This window comes from Saimiri boliviensis, chromosome 10, assembly GCF_048565385.1.
Source record: "Saimiri boliviensis isolate mSaiBol1 chromosome 10, mSaiBol1.pri, whole genome shotgun sequence".
Taxonomy (NCBI): Eukaryota; Metazoa; Chordata; class Mammalia; order Primates; family Cebidae; genus Saimiri; species Saimiri boliviensis.
This window is the reverse complement of record NC_133458.1, coordinates 103,472,441-103,481,466: the sequence shown is the minus strand read 5'-3', so window position 1 is coordinate 103,481,466 and position 9,026 is coordinate 103,472,441. Positions and strand designations below refer to the sequence as shown.

At 39.6% G+C, this 9,026-nt stretch overlaps 1 non-coding gene across 1 annotated transcript; it reads left to right on the top strand.

Moving 5' to 3' along the window:
* The first annotated feature begins 2,008 nt into the window (after positions 1-2,008).
* LOC120360930 (small nucleolar RNA SNORA73 family) lies at positions 2,009-2,211 on the top strand. The gene has a single exon (XR_005577312.1). It is a non-coding gene; the product is annotated as a small nucleolar RNA SNORA73 family (small nucleolar RNA).
* Positions 2,212-9,026: the final 6,815 nt, after the last annotated feature.

Genomic DNA, 9,026 nt, shown 5'->3' with positions numbered 1-9,026 from the left:
GATTTCCCCCCGTAGCGAGCCAGTTTCCCCAATGGAATCTATGAAATAGTCCATTCTTTCCCATTTGATTTATGGTATATTAAGTTCCCACTTACGCCTCCTCCTCTCTTCTGGGTCTGTTCAGTTCCATTGGCCTACTTGTCTGTTCTCGTGCCAATACTGCCGTGTTTTGATACTATGTCAATACTGGTAGGAAAAATCCCTCCTCTCTTCTTTATTTTGACTGTGTTATTCAGAAACGTACTTTTGAAATAAATTATGTCTGGATTTCTCTCTGTGCCTAGTTTCTCCTATCTTAAGTAAAAAAGGAGCCCTGAGATTCCTTTAAGGCCATCTTTCCAACAAGCACACGTTTTCCTTTGTGTATAAGGACCCAGCTGTTAATGCAACACAGGCAGGAACTGCAGTTCAGGCTATTTTTGCAGCAGCCCCGTGGTGAGCCCACTGCTCCTGAGCCAGGGCTGTGCACTTGTGACAGAGATGGCTGAGGTGACTGATGGCAAGGAGAGGGATCTTCTGTTGAGGATGACGTCTTGAATTCTTTCACATCATTCTTTGCGAATAAGCTAGGCAGCCTAAAAAGCCTCTACTTTTGGAGGCCGTCTAATGTAACCAGTGTCTTCTAGCTAAAAATACGGAGGTTCTGCAATGCGAAGTTATTCTTCAAGATCTCACGGCTTCCTCCTGACAGACCAAGAAACAGACCTTCTCGTTGATTCTTAGGTTATTTCTTCAAGCACCCACCATGCCATAGGGCGTTCTTCAGTGAACAGGGAAGGTGGAAGTTCAAGTGCTAGATTCTGAGAAACGTCTACAGATAAATATGCCGTTCGTTTTGTTTCTAATGGGTGAATGGGAGTGTGATGCATGCGTCAGGTGAACTGTCAAACATGAAATCAGCACCTGACTTCCAGTCACAAGTTGGAATTTCTTTTCTTGTTTACTGACTTTAGGCATCTTGGGTTTCAGTATTTCAGCAAAATAAGGTAGATGTCAAGGTCTACTGCAAATATTTTGAGAATAGCAAAGCTGTGACACCAGGAAAAGGACCAAATTAGAAGCTGCAGTGACCTCACTGCCCTACTATTGAGAAATGACTAATTGATTCTGTACACACAGCTGCTAGAATCAAAGCATGGACACGAGGCTAGCCACATTGTTAACATAAATCATGTATCACTAAAAGGTAATATGTGGTTTCCTTTAAACAAAGAGGCTACTCCTGCTGACAGAGACACTCATCAAATGGTAGCTGTAATAGAAAAGAGAGGATATCATGTTGTTTTTTATTAAGGAAAAAAATTACTTAGAAATAACAGCATATCAAGACAATATACATTTTATTTACTATAAATAATATCATTAGTCTATTTTTTAAAGTCTTTGGGTCATCTACCCTAAGAAAATTGCCATTTATACTCTTCAGTTTCTCTTTGTTTGCATGAATAGATATTTTACACAGTTGTAATCCTACTTTGCATACGACTATAAATTCTTCCTTCCAAGCTCAGATGACATGATTAGAAACTACATAGCTTGGTAATTTTTTTTTTTTTTTTTTTTTTTTTTTTTGAGACAGAGTCTCACTTTATCTCCCGGCTGGAGTGCAAAAGTGAAATCTTGGTTCACTGCAACCTCCACCTCCTGAGTTCAAGCAATTCTCCTGCCCCAACCTCCCAAGAAGCTGGAACTACAGGTGCACACCATCATACTCAGCTAATTGTTGTATTATTAGTAGAAGCAGTGTTTTGTCATGTTGACCAGGCTGGTCTTGAACTTCTGACCTCAGGTGATCTGTTCACCTCGGCCTCCCAGAGTGCTGGGATTATAGGTGTGTGCCACCACTCCCAGCTGCTTGGTGATTTAATTTTAGAATTTTGTGTGTGTGTTTGAATGTTACTTGCAGTGTGGCAAGAAAATTCTTGTGTAAGTTTATTAGAACTGACCAGTATCACAGAATGGACCACACAGCTAACTTTGGCCTAGGCAAGGAAGTCTTGGTCTTAATCCAACATGGATACACTCAGGAAGTCACTCTCCCCGGCTCTGTTCAAGTGGTACGGAGGGCCCAGGGCTCTGCCCCATGATGTACAGTCCCTTTCCACAACATTGGAGATGAGTCTAGGCCTCAAGTTCGTGCCTACAAATTCTTGCAGCTTCTCAGAATCCTGTGAAGTGTGACTGAGGAGACACATCATTCAGGAAACAGCCTTTTAGAGAAAAAGCATAAGGAAAAAAAGTCTTGGTTTTGAGGAATCTTCCCTGTAAAGGGAAGATTAAGCATTACAGACAACTTTTCTAGTAATCTACATGAAATCAGTACATTTCTGTTTCTTCGTTCAGATGAAGTGACACAAAGCAGGAAAGTCTTTTCAGGTTTGCACAATTCGTAGAGAGCAGGCTGGTGATTATTCCCCAGTCTCAAGCTATTCGATGAGAAGAGCCTTCAAATCTGAATCCTAATATTAAGGATGTGGCAGAAACTCCATATCAAAATCTTTATTACAGCATTATTTATAATAATGAAGAACTGGAAATCAATACCCAACCATACAGAACATATTGTTTATTAAAATGATGATATTTTAAGAAGCTATATAAAAGATGGTTTTTAAAGGCAAATAATGAGTGGGATTCTGCCAAGATGGCCTAATAGAAACAGCTCCGGGGCACAGCTCGCAGTGAGAGAGATGCAGCAAAGGAGTGATTTCTCCATCTCCAAATGAGGTACGAGGTTCATTTCAATGGGATTGGTTGGACAGTGGGCATAGCCCAAAGAGGGCAAACCAAGGCGGGTCAGGGCACTGCTCCACCTGGGAAGGGCATCTGACCAGAGGATTGGGGGCTCCCCCTCTCTGGAACACCAGTCCAGATACTGACTTCACCCAAAGCCTCTGCAACCTAGAGGCCGGGAGATCTTCACCAGGCTGAAAAGCAGCCGAGTTACCTGCACAGAGTTGAATAGCAGCCCCAGCTGGTGCCATGGATTGTCAGCACAGATCTAGGCAGATGCATTGGCTGGCTGGGAGAGCCTTTGGGACAGAGCTACCAGCCCCCCAGAGAGAGGAGGTGCTAGAAGCAGGAAGACAGGCAATAGGCTAGGCGGGTCCCTTCCCCACAAAGTCCAGCAGGCTGAAGCCTACTTACTTGAGGATTTCGCAGCCAGCACATCAGTTCCAACTCCACCTGAAAGGATCCAGCTTGATGGGGGAAGGGCATCTGCCATTACAGAGGCAAGCCTAATCTCTCTGTGTAAACAAAAGACACACGAAGCCTATGCAGCAGCCGGATTAAGTCCATGGCAGTCCAGCAGAACCTCTGCAGTTAGACAAGGGACAAACTCGGTCCTCAAGCAGCTCCTTGACATCAAAGTGGGATAAATTCACAAAGATGGGAAGAAACCAGTGCAAAAAGGATGAAACCATCAAAGACCAGAATGCCTCTTCTCCTCCAAGGGATCACAACTCCTCACCAGCAAGGGAACAAAACAGGATGGAGAATGAGTTTGACGAATTGTCAGAAGCAGGCTTCAGAAGGTGGGTAATAACAAACTTCTCTGAGTTAAAGGACCATGTTATAACCCAATGCAAAGAAACTTAAAACCTTGAAAAAAGGGTTAAAGGAAATGCTAATTAGAATAACCAGCTTAGAGAAGACCATAAATGACTTGATGGAGCTGAAAAACACAGCACAAGAACTTTGTGAAGTGTATATAAGTTTCAATAGCCAAATCAATCAAGTATCAAGTAGAAGAAAGGATATCAGAAATTGAAGATCAACACAATGAAATAAAATGAGAAGGCAAAACTAGAGAAAAAAGAGTGAAAAGAAATGAACAAAGCCTCCAAGAAATATGGAATTATGAGAAAAGACCTAATCCACACTTGATCGGTTTATCTGAATGTGATGGGGAGAATGAATCCAAGCTGGAAAACACTCTTCAGGATATTATCCAGGAGAACTTCCCCAACCTAGTAAGGCAGGCCACCACTCAAGTCCATGAAATACAGAGAACACCACAAAGATATTCCTCAAGAAGAGCAACCCAAGGCACACAATCGTCAAATTTACCAGGAATGGTGAATTGAAATGAAGGAAAAAATGCTAAGGGCAGCCAGAGAGAAAGGTCAGGTCACCCACAAAGGGAAGCCCATCAGACTAACAGCAGATCTCTCTGCATAAACCCTACCAGCCAGAAGAGAGTGGGGGCCAATATTCAACATCCTTAAAGAAAATAACTTTCAACCCAGAATCTCACATCCAGCCAAACTAAGCTTCATAAGTGAAGGAGAAATAAAATCCTTTATGGACAAGCAACTAGTGAGAGAATTTGTCACCATCAGACCTGACCTACAAGAGCTTCTGAAGGAAGCACTAAAAATGAAAAGGAACAACCAGTACCAGCCACTACAAATACCAAATGGTAAGGAACAATGATGCAACGAAGAAACCGCATCAACTAATGAACAAAAAAACAAAACAAAAAAAACAAAACAAACAAACAAAAAAAACAGCCAGTAACAAAACGGCAGGATCAAATTCACACATAACAATATTAACCTTAAATGTAAACAGCCTAAATGCCCCAATCAAAAGACACAGACTGAAGAATTGGATAAAAAGTCAAAACCCATCAGTGTGTCGTATTCAGGAGACCCATCTCATGTTCAAAGACACACATAGAGGCAAAATAAAGGAATGGAAGAAGAGTTACCAAGCAAATAGCAAAAAAAAAAAAAAAAAAAAAAAAGCAGGGTTGCAATCCTAGTCTCTGATAAAATGGACTTCAAACTGACAAAGATCAAAAGAGACAAAGAAGGGCATTACATAATGGATCTATGGATTACATGAAAGGATCAATCCAACAAGAAGAGCTAACTATTCTAAATATATATGCACCCAATACAGGAGCACCCAGATACTAGAAGCAAGTTCTTAATGATGTACAAAGAGACTTAGACTTCCACACAATACAGTGGGAGACTTTAACACTCCACTGTCAATACTAGACAGATCAACGAGACAGAAAATCAACAAGGATATCCAGGACTTGAACGCAGTCCTGAACCAAATGGACCTAATAGACATCTACAGAACTCTCCACCCCAAATCCACAGAATATACATTCCTCTCAGCACCACATTGTACTTACTCTAAAATTGGCCACATAATTGGAAGTAAATTACTCCGAAGCAAATGCAAAAGAACTGATATGATCACGAACAGTCTCTCAGACCACAGGGCAATCAAATTAGAACTCAGGATTAAGAAACTCACTCAAAACTACACAACTCCATGGAAACTGAACAACTGGCCCCTGAATGTCAACTGGATGAACAATGAAATGAAGGTAGAAATAAAGATTTTCTTTGAAACCAGTAAGAAAGAAGACACGATGTACCAGAGTCTCTGAGACACATTTAAAGCAGTGTCTAAAGGGTATTTACAGCAATAAATGCCCACATGAGAAGTGAGGAAAGATCTAAAATCGACACCCTATTATCAAAATTGAAAGAGCTACAGGAGCAAGATCAAAAACACCCAAAAGCTAGCAGAAGACAAGAAATAGCTAAGATCATAGCAGAACTTGAAGGAGATAGAAACACAAAAAATCTTCAAAAAATCAATAAAACCAAGAGCTTGTTTTTTGAAAAAAATCAACAAAATAGTCCACTGGCCAGTCTAATAGAAAAGAGAGAAGAATCAAATAGATGCAATAAAAAATGATAAAGGGGATATCACCACTGAAGCCACAAAAATGAAAACCACCATCAGAGATTACTACAAACAACTCTATACACATAAACCAGCAAATCTGGAAAAAATGGATACATTCCTGTACACTTACACCCTACCAAGACTAAAAAAGGAAGAAGGTGAATCCCTGAATAGACTAATAACAAGATCTGAAGTTGAGACAGCAGTTAATAGGCTACCAACCAAAAAAAGTCCAGGTCCAGGTGGATTCACAGCTGAATTCTAGCAGAGGAACAAAGAGGAGCTGGTAGCATTCTTTCTGAAACTATTCCAAACAATACAAAAAGAGGGAATCCTTCCCAAATCATCTTATGAGACCAAAATCACCCTGATACCAAAACCTGACAGAGACTCAACAACAACAACAAAAACTTCAGGCCAATATCCATGATGAACATCAATGAAAAAATCTTCAATAAAATACCGACAAACTGAATGCAGCAGCACATCAAAAAGCTTATCCATCACGATCAAGTAGGCTTCATTCTGGGGATGCAAGGCTGGTTCAACATACACAAACCTGTAAATGTAATCGATGATGTAAACAGAACCAAAGACAAAAGCTACATGATCATCATGCAGAGACGGCCTTCGACAAAATTCAGCAGCCCTTTATGCTGAAAACTCTGTATAAACTAGGTGTTGATGGAACATATCTCAAAATAATAAAAGCTGTTTACAACAAACCCACAGTCAATATCATTACTGAATGGGCAAAAACTGGAATCATTCCCTTCGAAAACTGGCACTAGATAAGATACCCTCTCTCAGCATTTCTATACAATGAGTATTGGAAGTTCTAGCTGGAGCAATCAGGCAAGGAAAAGAAATAAAGTGCATTCAATTCAGAAAAAAGGAAGTCAAATTGTCTTTATTTGCAGATGACATGATTACATATTTAGAAGACCCCATTGTCGCAGCCCCAAATCTCCTTAAGCTGATAAGCAACTTCAGCAAAATCTCAGCATACAAAATCAATATGCAGAAATCACAAGCATTCCTATACACCAATAACAGACAAACAGAGAGCCAAACCAGGAGTGAACTCCCATTCACAAAAGCCACAAAGAGAACAAAATACCTAGGAATACAACTAACAAACGATGTAAAGACCTCTTCAAGGAGAACTACAAACCACTGCTCAAGGAAATAAGAGAGGACACAAACAGATGGAGAAACATTCCATGCTGATGGTTAGGAAGAATCAATATTGTGAAAATGGTCATACCACCTAAAGTAATTTATAGGTTCAGTGCTATCCCCATCTAGCTACCATCAACCTTCTTCACAGAACCGAAAAAAACACCTTAAACTTCATATGGAACCAAAAAGGAGCCCACATAGCCAAGACAATCCTAGGCAAAAAGAACAAAGCTGGAGGTATCATGCTACCTGACTTCAAACTATACTGCAACCATACAGTAATCAAAACAGCATGGTACTGGTACCAAAACAAAAATATAGACCAATGGAACAGAACAGAAGCCTCAGAAGCAACACCACACATCTAAAGCCATCTGATCTTTGACAAATTTGACAAAAACAAGCAATGGGGAAACGATTCCTTGTTTAATAAATGATGTTGGGAAAACTGGTTAGACATATGCAGAAAGCTGAATCTGGACCCCTTCCTTACAGCCTACACTGTAAAATTAACTCCAGATGGATTAAAGATTTAAACATAAAACCTAACACCATAAAAATCCTAGAAAAAAACTTAGGCAAAACCATTCAGGACATAGGCATAGGCAAGGACTCCAACAAAAGGACTGGCAACAAAAGCCAAGATAGACAAATGGGATCTAATAATACTTAAGAGTTTTTGTACAACAAAAGAAACAATCATTAGAGTCAACCAGCAACCAACAAAATGGGAAAAAATTATGCAAGCTACCCATCTGACAAAGGCCTAGTATCCAGAATCTACAAAGAACTAAAGCAGATTTACAAGAAAATAAACGAACAAACCCATTCAAAATTGGGTGAAAGATAAGAACAGACGCTTTTGAAAAGAAGACATTTACAAGGCCAACAAACATGAAAAAATGTTCATCATCACTGGTCATCAGAGAAATGCAAATCAAAACCGTAATGGGATACCATCTCATGCCAGTTAGAATGGTAATCATTAAAAAATCAGGAGACAACAGATGCTAGAGAGGATGTAGAGAAACAGGAACACTTTTACACTGTTGGTGGGAGTGTAAATTAGTTCAACCATTGTGGAAGACAGTGTGGCGATTCCTCAAGGACCTAGAAATGGAAATTCCATTTGATCCAGCAATCCCATTACTGAGTATATACCCAATGGATTATAAATCATTCTGTTAGAAAGACACAAGCACATGTATGTTCATTGCAGCACTGTTTACAATAGCAAAGACCTGGAACCAACCCAAATGCCCATCAATGATAGACTGGACAAAGAAAATGTGGCAAATATGCAGCATGGAATACTACACAGCCATTAAAAAGGATGAGCTCATGTTCTTTGTAGAGACATGGATGAATGTGGCAACCATAATTCTCAGAAAACTGATACAAGAACAAAAAACCAAATATGTTCTTGCTCATAGATAGGTGTTGAACAATGAGAACACATGGACACAGGGAGGGGAGCATCACACACTGTGCTCAGATATTTATAGTATCATAAAATGGACTAAGACATAGATCTTTTACTAAGTACTTTCTTCTCTCATTCATTGCACAGATCTCTTCTTTTTTGACCAGGCTCACTCTCCAGGGATTAACATACATTTATTTATTTATTTATTTATTTATTTTGACCTCTGTAAGCTAATTACTATCTCCTGCTTCTCTTTTAAGACCCCTCAAGCATCACCTCCTGCAGCATAACTCTCTCAGGAAGTATTCTCCAGAGCCTTGTCCTCAGTTCCCTAAGCACAATGCCTCAGTACCCTCAGCTTCTACACATATTTGTTTGTTTTGACTAAATTGCCACCTGTTGCAGTTTAGATACACTCCATTTTATAGATTCTCGGTTTTTAAAATCTGCTTTTAACCGTATTAATGGTCACAAATGGACAAGTGGCACTCCTGAAAAGAAAATTAATATTGAAGAGAAGACTAATAAAGAACACAGTTACAAAATGACAAGACTGCTCTTACCAGGACAAATTTTAATCAAGTGAATTAACAATGAAACACACCCTTAATAGTTTTTCCTTAAGTGATTTCAAGGTATTATTCATCACATTTTACAAGACACTTTAAAACTAGGTATCCAGAATGAAGATAAATTTTTT